The sequence below is a fragment of the Falco cherrug genome, chromosome 5, assembly GCF_023634085.1.
Source record: "Falco cherrug isolate bFalChe1 chromosome 5, bFalChe1.pri, whole genome shotgun sequence".
NCBI lineage: Eukaryota > Metazoa > Chordata > Aves > Falconiformes > Falconidae > Falco > Falco cherrug.
This window is the reverse complement of record NC_073701.1, coordinates 87,155,031-87,166,347: the sequence shown is the minus strand read 5'-3', so window position 1 is coordinate 87,166,347 and position 11,317 is coordinate 87,155,031.

The window sequence follows — 11,317 nt, the reverse complement described above, 5'->3', positions numbered from 1 at the left end:
TCTTCATCTATACGGGCCGGATTGCGCTTAGGTAAAACTGATAAATAGGTCGTATGCTTCTTCGAATAACTCTTCTAGGCTGCGTTCTTTCCAAAAGCACAAACAACTAAGATCTTCTCAGTCATAGAAGATGTGGTCTTAGGGAACAGGAAAACTCAGGTTGGGAGTGACTTCAGGATGTCACCCATCCGACCGTCTGCTAAAGCAGGGTCAGCCACGAGATCTGAGTAGCTGCCTTACCCACTCTTGACAACCTCTAAGGATGGAGACTGCGCAACATCTTTTGGCAACTGTTGTCGCAGTCAGAACATTTTTCTGTATATTCAGGCCAAACCTGTCTTGTTCCAGCTGATACCTGTTGTCTCTTGCCCTCCTGCCATACACTGCTGTGAATCCTTGACCTACTGTCTCTGCTCCTGCAGCCCAGGAGGTGGGTGGCCCTTGCTGCTGCCAGGGCGCCGCTGGCTCATGCTCTTGTCCCTGCCCGGCAGGGCCCCCAGGGCTTTTTCCACAGAGCTGCTCCCCAGCTGTCAGCTCCCAGCCTGTATCATTGCAAGGAGCTGTGCCTTCCCAAGTGCAGGCATTTGGGTTTGTCCTTGTTGAGGTTCATAAGGCTCCTGTCAGCCTACTTCTCCAGCTTGGATAGATCCAAATTTTCTATGAATTCTTACATTTACACATAATTTTCATTCAGATCAACAGTTCCACTACCTTTAATAGAACAAATTACATGTCTAAAGATTAAAAGTTTGTGTGCTTGTGGATCACAGATTTATAAATAAAGTTACTACAAGCAAAACTGAAAAATTAGGTTGTGGATTTCTAGCCTATTCAGCAAATCACAGAAGAACAGAATTTTATCTTTTCTTTGAAAAATATACTTAAAGAAGAAAAACTCTTGCTTACGTACCTCTTGTGTGATGTGTTAGTCAAAGTACAAGGCACGAATGCGCAGTTCACTGTACTTGACAGGATGTTGTAAACCTCATTATAAGCAGGACCTATATTTTTAAAAGGTTCGTAATCTTTCTCTAAAAACCATATATATTTGTGTTATTACTCACCTGTACAAACACAGTTTATTTTAAGCACAACTGTTGTTCCCTCACCAGTTTTCAGTCTTTCCCTCTGCCAGTCAGCTATATCACCAGTTGTTCCTATTGCCCACAGCTGTACGATTTCTGCAGATTAGAAGCAGAGCAATGAGGTGGCCAGGAACACCTGGAACCTCTTCAGGATTCTTGCTGTCACATCTGGAGCTCCTGAGATCATCTAAGAACTGAGACTAATCAAACCACTTTTACGATCAATTTGCAACCTGGTACCACCTGAACCAGATGAGTTTTAATGAAAGCAGATGAGTCATTAGGTGCAGCATATCTGTGTTTTGTACAAGACCCTTGACTTCACACTACAGCCAATTAAATTCTACCTCTTTCTTCCCAAAACCTTGTGGAAATGTACTGGGTCAGTATAAATGTATGGTTTTGTGAAGGTCGCAGTCTAATATACTTCCCCTTTTATTTAATTTTTTAAGGTTTGATAGTTAGAAGAAGTAGGAGATTAACAAGGAGGGAATTATGTACTGGAATATGTATAGACCAGACAGCATTCTTGTTTCCTGAAGAAAGGTGAGGTCAGTGTTCTGCTCCTTAGAACTCTTCTATTTTTCCAGCCATCATCACACTAAACATGCAATTTTATTTTTTTTGACTCTTCTTTGTAACTACCATGAAGACCATTCAAACGATACACTAGAAATGTCAAATATAATTAGAAATGTCATTTCAGTTTGGTATGAGGAATATACATTGCTTCAAGTGTAAAATCCTTGTGGTTTTGTTTTCTATGTGTATATGTGGGTTTTATTCCACCTGGTGTGAGCACTCTTCAGAGAAAGTAAATCCATGCTAATATATGCAAGTACATCTTTATTCAGTAAAGTGTGTAAAGCTTAAATAGAAAGTACTCGATGCCAAACATATACATAGTCCTCTTCCCATAAAGTTAGTGGGATTTAAGCAGAGGTTTAACTGATTTGCTGAATCAAGTAGATCAGCATGGCTGTGAGCTTGATGCTCTTCAAACAATAACACATACACTTTGTTTTAAGGTTATGAATATTCTCACTGTCTGTGACTGGTGCAGTTAAAATTTAATACACACATGAGAGGGTTCGGCGCTGGCCTGGGGTGTTCAGGCAGTACATTGTGCTATTGAAGAGAGAGACACCTGCATGATGGCTGAAATGTTTCAGTCTATGGCAGAGGTCACCAATGTATGGCCTAAGTGCCAAAGGTGGGGGAGAGGTAGATCCTGAATGTCACTCAGGTATAAAGAGCAGGGGCTACTGAGTCCTGACAAGACATTTGCTGCCTCTCCCAATTCTTTCTGAGTTCAGGACTCAGACGTTCTTGCCTCACAAAGAGGAGAAACCTTGATCGGCTGCATCATCCCTTTCAGAGGCTTTATTTCCTAGTTCCCACTGAGCTCCTTCCAGTGCACTTAGCTTCTTGTTTGGGAAAAAAACCGGCTTGAAAAGATGCTGACCCCTGTTCTACACCTCATACTTCCATGGGAAATACCTGTGTTTGTTGAATTTAGCGATATCCAAATCCTATGAACTTAGGTGTTTGTTAACACCAATTTAAGGACCTGCCAGTTTTCATAGTATTCTATAAACAAGAATATATAGTTGTTCTGAAGAGTGATCTGCTATTACTCTGAAAGCAGTATGATGTTTACCAGCGTCACCAGTGGTAGCACACGCTCTCTATTGGCCTGCGTTCTTTATTGTAATAATATTTGGGCTTCCCACAATGTGAAGTACGAACACAGTGTTTATGTGCATTAGAAGCACAGTACTGGAAAGAAGCAACTATATGAGTTAATGTTCTTTGAATAGCAGTTGAATAAACTTACATGGGAAATTTGTTTATTTCTGAACTTAAAAATGGTTCCAGGAAATACTCGTGCTGTGACAAAGTTTCACTATTCCCTGGGGTAGAGAGGGATTTTATCATGGGATCATGGCCTTCTGAGTTTGCCAGGGAAAGGATGGATGTGCCATGCTTTTTATTCTGAGTTTGCAAATACAAAGAAAGAAAAAAAAAATCAAAATTCTGCAAACTATGCTTGGCAGTTGTATTTAAGGTTCCAGGAGAACCTTAAAAGCCTTACAATTCCTTGTAGCAAGCTGAAGGAGGAGGTGATGGGGATTTGTAAAAATAAGCAGTTGTGGGAAAGAGTCACTGCTGATCTTTGTCATGGCACATACTGCTTCTTCTAATGGTATTGTCCTCCATAAATGAGCAGTAAACATAAGATTTTTACCAAAGCATCCAAACCGTAGGTGAGCTTCACCTAAAATTTTTTCTTAAAACCAATGGGACTATAGGAAAAACAGATGTGGTGACATGTAGAGCAAAATGGAATCTTTGGCAAACTAAAATAATCCTGAATATATGGTGAAGACGATGCCAGTGAAATGGAAAGAGCAGGCCCTAGACACAGAAGACGTTTCAGTGGCACACTGACATTTTGCTTTCATTCTTCCACAGCAAGAACTGTGGAACACATCTCCGAAGCTTTTTGATTTAGACCTGTCAGCAAGGACAGAATGATGGCTGAGGAATTAAGATGTGTGTAATGGTAGCACACCAAGGTGTCAGTTCAGGTGCGTCCTGCAAAGTGACAGCACAGATTGCTGAGTTTTTCCAGGGACACCTTTGAGACACCTTTTTGAAAGTACCGGAGGTTCAGATAGAATGTCCATGAACAAATCCATGGGAGAGGACGGTCTGGTGGAGTGCAGGCAGTGGTGAGATTTCAGAGTTCTAGGTCTAGCCTTGCTGTAAATTGCCTGTATGATTTTTGGATCATTTGCTTCATTGAGCTTTGTTCTTTGGGCAGGTCTATACTTGATAAGCTGGCTTGGGGAGTATTATCCCAGCATGAGGTAGGAAGGCATCCTTCTTAACAGAGAGGCTGAAACGACTCCAGTGCCTACCATTGATTTTGGAGGCCAGACTCAGGACTGAAAAACTTCGACCTTAATGAGAAAACTCAGTAGGCATAGTGACCACCCATATTCAACGGTTATTCCAAGTATCCTCATGGTTTCCAGACTTGCTCTGGAGAGCCTGACAGGTCCATAGCAGCCTGGGCTTTGGATAAACACAGTGGTAGCTGGTGCAAACCAAACACCTCTAGTGGACACAGGGATCAAAGTGATTTTGTGCTTTCTAGTGATTCTGTGAAATTCGTATCACCACAGAAGTGGGAGAAGCACTCAGGTGCCGCAATGAAAAGTGTCCATAATGATAAAATAACTGCAGGCTTTGGACTGTGGAGCGTATCTCATACCAGTTCAAACAAAACTGAGAATTAATGTAGATTTTGCAGCAACAGGCAGCTGCATTTTTGGCAAGAACTCAAGCAAAATACAGGCAGGGAGAAAAAGTTGCTTTTGATTATACAAGGTTTGGTCGTATGGTCATAGCTGGAATTTACACAGCCTCTTGTTCAGGGAATCAGCACTTTGCTGCATTCCCACAGCAATAATAAAATAGATGTACAGAGAACATGATAAAATGCAACATGATGAATAAATACTATCCCCAATCCTTCCCTTTTTCAAAAGCAAATTTCTGAATTTTTCCTTTCCCCCCCTAAGAAGTACCAGTTCTAATAAAAACAAAGCTTGTTAGGGGGTGGCATTAAGAGCAGGACAAAATGATCTTTCTTCTTAGCATAACCAACTTTTCTTTTGAGGACATGTGTCAAGAAATACTAAACTTCATTGAACTTCTTTAACTTCTCGTTCTTTCATAGTGACTGACGTTTCTCCTGGTGACAAATGATGAATGATTTTGTAGAATACTTGTTTCTGCTAGCAGGAGACATGACGTATTTTCCAGGATAAAAGCTATTAGATACAGTGATCCCTGTTTTAAAGTAGAAACTGATTTACAGCATCTTTACTGTAGTGGAAATCACTGAAACCAGACAAAAGGAATTTTTACTCTTCTCCAGCTGCAAATGTGGCTTAAGTTATTTTACTTGGATGGCCTTCTCCAGCTTCATAGTTATGTACAAACATTTAGCTAATTAGTAAAGTGCACACAGGCAGACAGGCAGGAGTGAAGCTGAAGGATGCTTTCCAACACCAAACAGATTTTGGAGATGACTAGTGATACTGATCAAGTGATGCAACGATCGTTTTTTCTGGCTAACTCCTTGCCTTTCTCTGCCCCTCCCTTACCCACCTGCTGCATTCCTCCCCACTCCCTCCTTGCTTTTATCTGCAGCCTCTCTCCTTCCTCAGACCACAGCTGTCCAAGGGCCTTTGCTCGCTGCTTACATTTTTTCCACTCTCAGTCTCGGCTTACCTCACTTCTGTTGGCATCTAAAGAGACATATCGGCTGCTTTTCCTCGCCAGCAAAATCCCAGATGATCCCCAGGGATTCAGCACCCCAGAAAGGGTGGGACTAGGCAGCACATAACTGGTCTGAATTGTGCAGCCAACCCTGTCATTTTGGGGTGCCACTGCAAGTAAGATTGCTGTGATCAGTGGGAGACTCACCCGCAGCTTTTAACTAGTCCGTGACTGAGACCTTAGAGCACTGAGAATGAGAACAAACAGAAACCTTTCTGCTAATGCTTTAAAGAGGTCTGTTGCAAGGAAAACATCCTAGTCCCCTAGTCATTGGGGACTCCTCTGTACCGAAGCGAATGAGCTTTCAGAAAGGAGCAAAAGCTCAAAAAAGAAGAAAGAGAAATAGATTTTATCTGAATACTTGACTTAGAGTATTAGAGTAACAGAGAAAACTTTATTTTTTCTGGTCCTCTCACAAAGAAAAATCTCAAACTCCAAAGAAGTGCAAGAACAGGGGTTAAACAAAGGAATAAATATCAACTATTGAATAGCAAATGGTTTTGCTTGCCCACATGTAAGAAAAGGCAAAGTATCTTCATAAACCAGACCCTCACATGGGAAGTTCTTGCGAATAAGGACTAAGTGTGACCGGTGGCAGGAATTTAGATTATATTGGTAACTGCATTTCTGGGCCTGCAGGTGTCCGATGCCTCTGAAAAACATTCTCCTCCAAAAGCACTGGGCTGGGGTGCCTGAAGTTCTCTTGGTGCAGTGCCAGTCCACATTAGATGCTTCACAGAGCTATTACAAGTTGTTTATTGCGATTGTAGGCTTTCTCTGCAAGCATTGAGCAGTGCTGAGCAGGGCTGGCAGTGTCTTTATACACTTTAACCAAAGCCTGGTAGTCTGCTGAGTAAAATTGCAAATTAAAATATTTATGAAATGGTTGCCCAAGTAAAACATAGATAATATTTTTGAACACAAGGGCTATTACCCATCAGTGAATAAAATGCTGCTATCTTGATGATGATTTCTTGTTTTGGATGTGTCAGTGCCTTAATGCAAAGTCAGACTATTATATCCCAAATGAAGCTGAGAAAACAGAGTAAGCAGTACTTGGCAAACAAAATCAGTCCCTCCTGTTTTAGAAATTTATAGTCCTTTGTCTTGCAGAGAGGTTTAATTTGGCTTGAATTAGCAGAAATGTCATTGGAATGGGTATGCAATGATGGAAATCAAGTCTAGCTGTGGAGTACTGCACCACTTTGAATGCAGGTTATCACAGACTAAGGGTACAAATGAGCCTTGGATGCAAAAGCACTAAGGCTTCAGAATCAGCATATATTTTTTAAGGCAGATCTGCATTGCAGTTTCACCATGGAAAAGAACAGAAAAATGTGTCCTTTTTTTATTGGATGTAGTTCTTCTGGCAGATGGAATACCCCTCAGTCAACAGAGAGACATATTTTATAAACTCAGTTTTATCACATTGGTAAGAATTTATGCCTGCAGAGGTGTTATGGGACACAGCAATGATAATTAATCCCAAATCCCATCAGTTGTATAGTAGTTTTAGTGCTACGCTATACTACTAATAAATAACATACTATTTCTCTAGGGTGAGGCTTCTCATGCAAGGACTATATTTTCAATGTAAGATTCTATTGTTATACTGGTTGGGTATGTCTACCAATTCAGTAAATAATATTTCTCAATCTAATTTTCCATTATGATTAATGAAATAATTTACTATTCAATTATCATTGGTAATAATTGTCTGTGAAAGTCTGCTTTCTGTACCAATTTTATTGTTTCGCCAGAAATGACAAAAGTAATTACAGGGGACAGTTTATGGTAAGTCATCAGATGCCTTAGGTACCAATCAGGACCAGACCTGTATGTTGCAATTAAATTATTTGGTAATTGCGACCACACCTGCTTAGTATCTTCCAAGTCTTCCAAAAAGAAAACATGATTTTTTTGTGTGTCCAGCTTTGTGTGTATGAAATTTGTGGTGTCCAGCAGCAGTAGCTTTTAGGGCTACTTAGGAATTCTCTACTCCTCTATCAAGTCTCTCAAAACCCCCCATATCTCAAGCATTTTTGTCATATATAGTTTACAATATCCAGGGTGCACTGTGTGATGAGAACAGATCCATGTGGCTCTAACCTTACTGCCAGGGCTGTTTTTTAAGAGAGTCAAGAGGTGCTGGGCATAATGTGCTCGGGGACTTCTTGATGTAGATGCGTTGACTCTGGCTCAGCACTCATGTCTGGTACAGTGCTGTGGGGTCCCTTCAGAGCAGGAGCATGGGGACCCCAAATCAGCTTTGCCGTGAGCAGCAGCTGAGTTTGAGCAGTCTTCATCTGGATGTTCAAGACCCTCATTCAAAACCAAAACCTTCAGGTTCAGAAGCTCTAGGCAGTTCCCATTGTCTGGGCTACACTTACTTCCAGGCTAGGCAGGTATTGATTTACCCATCAGGGCAGCCAGGGATTGCCCTGGCATAGGAGCCACCAAAACGGGTTTAATACAGCGTAGCAGCAGCAGGAATTTTTTTTGTAATTAGAAACATAGCTCTTAGCAGCAGGTCTCAGCCCACTAAGTTTGAGGTAACCTATGTGCTGTTATAAACCCCTGTAGGAGTCACTTTGGCCTCTCATTGGGCTGAAGGTGGTGGCAACAGAAAAGTACATCATTATTTCCCATACACCTCCCACTGGAAAGGCTGCCCACTCCTTAACTAACGGCAAGCTAAACCCTTCCTCGTGAGGCCCCTGGTGCTAAATGTGTCAGTCAAACCCCATAAATGACCCCTATCTACTGTCCTACCTGCAGAGCTGCTTTATAGGGTAGGGTTAGGACTAGTTTAAGGAATGAAAACCACCTGTGAAATGCTAGAGACTCATTGCTTATACCCAATCATAACAGGAAACTATTTCTTCTTAGGATATACTCCTTTCCTGGACTTACAACTAGGTAAAACTGTGGTATGAGATGCCTGCTCAGTGAGACAAGAACTTGGTGAAATACAGAACAACAGCAGTTTCTTAGGTCTCTTAGACTTCAGAGTAACTAAACTATACTGGAAAAATGCTGTCTGTGTTCATGTACCCAGTACTTGCTGAGTGTTCATTTAGAAAAAAAAAGAAACAGAAAGAAAAGCTTCCAGAAGACGATTAGGTTCTTGCAGAATATAGCAGTTCATCACACATAATCCATAAAAGTAACTGAAACCACTTGTTTCCACTTCCTTCCTAAAAGAGAGAGTACCACAATGCATAAAGCACAGAACAGTGAATGCAGCAAGTCCTGAAGGTGAATCATGGCAAACAGCCACACACAACTTGTTTAGCAGGGAAACGGCATATCCCCTTCTTTTTCACTTTAAATCCAAGCATTTGTATTCACTATCTTCTGTGTAGCTTCAGCCTACTAGGCAATAAACCTCACCTACTAGAAACCTGACCTCAGATTATCTGTGCTGTAGAATTTTGTTAAGTTTTAGGGTTCTTTCCAGGCTTTATCTTAATTGAGTTGTGTTTAGTTTGGCATCTAATGATGAAAATGGTCATGGGTTCTCACTGAAGAGCACAAAATACATTTTATTCTCACTCCAGCTGAGGAGGTAATGAAAGCTAGCATTACAAAAATTTCCATTTCTTGTGGTCCCCTGCTTAGGTACAAACTTAACACTGATGTTAGGTGGTGCTTTATCCTGTGAGTGCCCTGACAGTTCACGTTGACTAGATCTGTACACTCACTGAGTAATTTGTGCCTCTGGCCAGCAGATGATGCATTCGTTCTGTGTGGTCTCCTCTGTTGCTGACCAATACTGAGGTGTTTTGAAACTTTACCCTCCTCGCGTCCTTTAAACCACTATAAAGAACATTTTCAGGTATTGGATAGATAGCTGTCATTATTACTGTTGCCTTTACCAAGACAATTTAAACACTTGCTTCCAGAAATGCCAGGTTTTGTTGTTTCACATCAAATACAACCTTTGCCTTATATACAATAGGTAACTTTACTAGTGCGCTCCTAAAACTGCAACTGATTGTTGCACTAATACTTAAAGCCACTATGTCTCCAAATATCTAGACTTCATTATGTAGACCCTTTATGTTTTGTTATTTTAATTAACTTAATGGCATGAAATAAGTAAAAGAAAAACAGAAAAAAACCTTGTCATTGTAATTGGCTAGATCCTCAGCTGGCGAAACTTCAGCAAAGTTGCATCAGCTTATGTGAGTTGCATCAGCATCAGGGGTGAGGCTTTCAGATGCTGAAGAAATTACCTCTGAGAAGGCTGTAAGCTATATACTTTATGCATATAATGATTTGCTGTACGATAGCTGCTAAATGATCATTAAAAAACACTGTTAGCAATTCAGATAACGAATTGTATTGTAGATTTGCACTTCTTGATCTTCCTATCCTGGGCAATTACAGTGTCCTCCTTTGATTGACATTTATGTTGTCAACACTTACTCTGCAGCATGCATAGTTAAATAAGCATTAATGTTATAGAATCTGGTTTTAACATCTGCTTGAAAACCACAATTATCCAGCCTGCTTTGTTACTATATCACTGGCCTGAAGTAGAGATGCAGGAGCTTGCTGTACTAGATGGTGGTATGAATTCGTGATTTGATTCCCCAGAGCTGGTTTCCCTTCAGTCCTCCTGTAACATGAAGGTGACTCAACAGTGTTGGTAGCCAGTGCAGCTATGCAGAGCATGTTTGTTTGGTGTGTCTTTGCAGTTCTCTTCAGGTTTCCCTGGGGGGACAAAGCAGTTCAGGAACAATAGTGAAATGACATATGCTTGAACTAGGAGCACATGGCATCTGTAAAACTTCCACCCTTAATGGCTTGGCAGTGGATCATTTGGGAATTAGGGATGAAAGCAACAGATGTTATACATTCAAGCACCTGGATAAAGAAATGGAAACCTGAAAACTACATATATTATTCTGACAAAGCAAAACGGTGAAACTTACATTTGTCTGTGATGTCCCATCCTATTCAGATAAGGTGGTGTTTGTTTTTAAATGGAAATATGGCTTGGCATAACATGACAAAAACATAATGGCCCTTGTGGCCATGTTACATCTGGGTCAGATGTATTTGATGTTCTTACTTTGATCTCCTGTGTAATCAGTGTGTTTTCAGCTTAGATCTTGAATCCATGTCTCTTGTAAACATGAACAATTCCCAGACCTTTTGATCTGCAAAATGACTCATTCTTCCACAACTCTACTCCAGGACAGCAGGGAGAAGTGATTCCTGTTCCTAGGGGTTTCTTTGGCATGCTCCTCTGAGAAACATAAAGCCCTCTCCTAAAAAAATTAAAGGGGCTAAGCAAGGTCTCTGCTGGATCTCTTGGAGCTTTTTCTTTGACATTCTTCCCGTGTCATCCCTTGGGACTTCAAAAACTTGGATAAAGTTCCCTATGATGACTAGATTCATTGACCACATTGCCTGGGACTTGTTTGATAAGGAAACTGGGACTGTGGAGTATGAAAGGAAATAATGGACAGTACAGAGGCTGATGGGTTGTGAAGGAAGCAAGGAAACTGGACAAGGACAAGGAAAGCACAAGATAAGGTTGGACAGAGGGAGAACAGAGATGGCAGAGCCAACAAGGACTTGGTGACAGATGGAGCTTTGAGATGGGCTAGGGAAGCACATGAGGACAAGGGACGAGGGAAATTAGAAATCTGAACTCCTGGGATCAAGACCTGTGGAGTTGGCCTGGCTAGGAGGGCGAGATATGAGCAAGTCTTGGAGGCAGGGATGTGGAAAAGACAAGAACTGAGGCCAGCCCAGAGAGAGAGCCTGAGCAAAACGAGTGAGAAGTGATCACTAAAAACATACTCTCCACCATACAACCACACTCCTGGCCTTCACCATTCATCCACACTTACCACTTTTTGTGG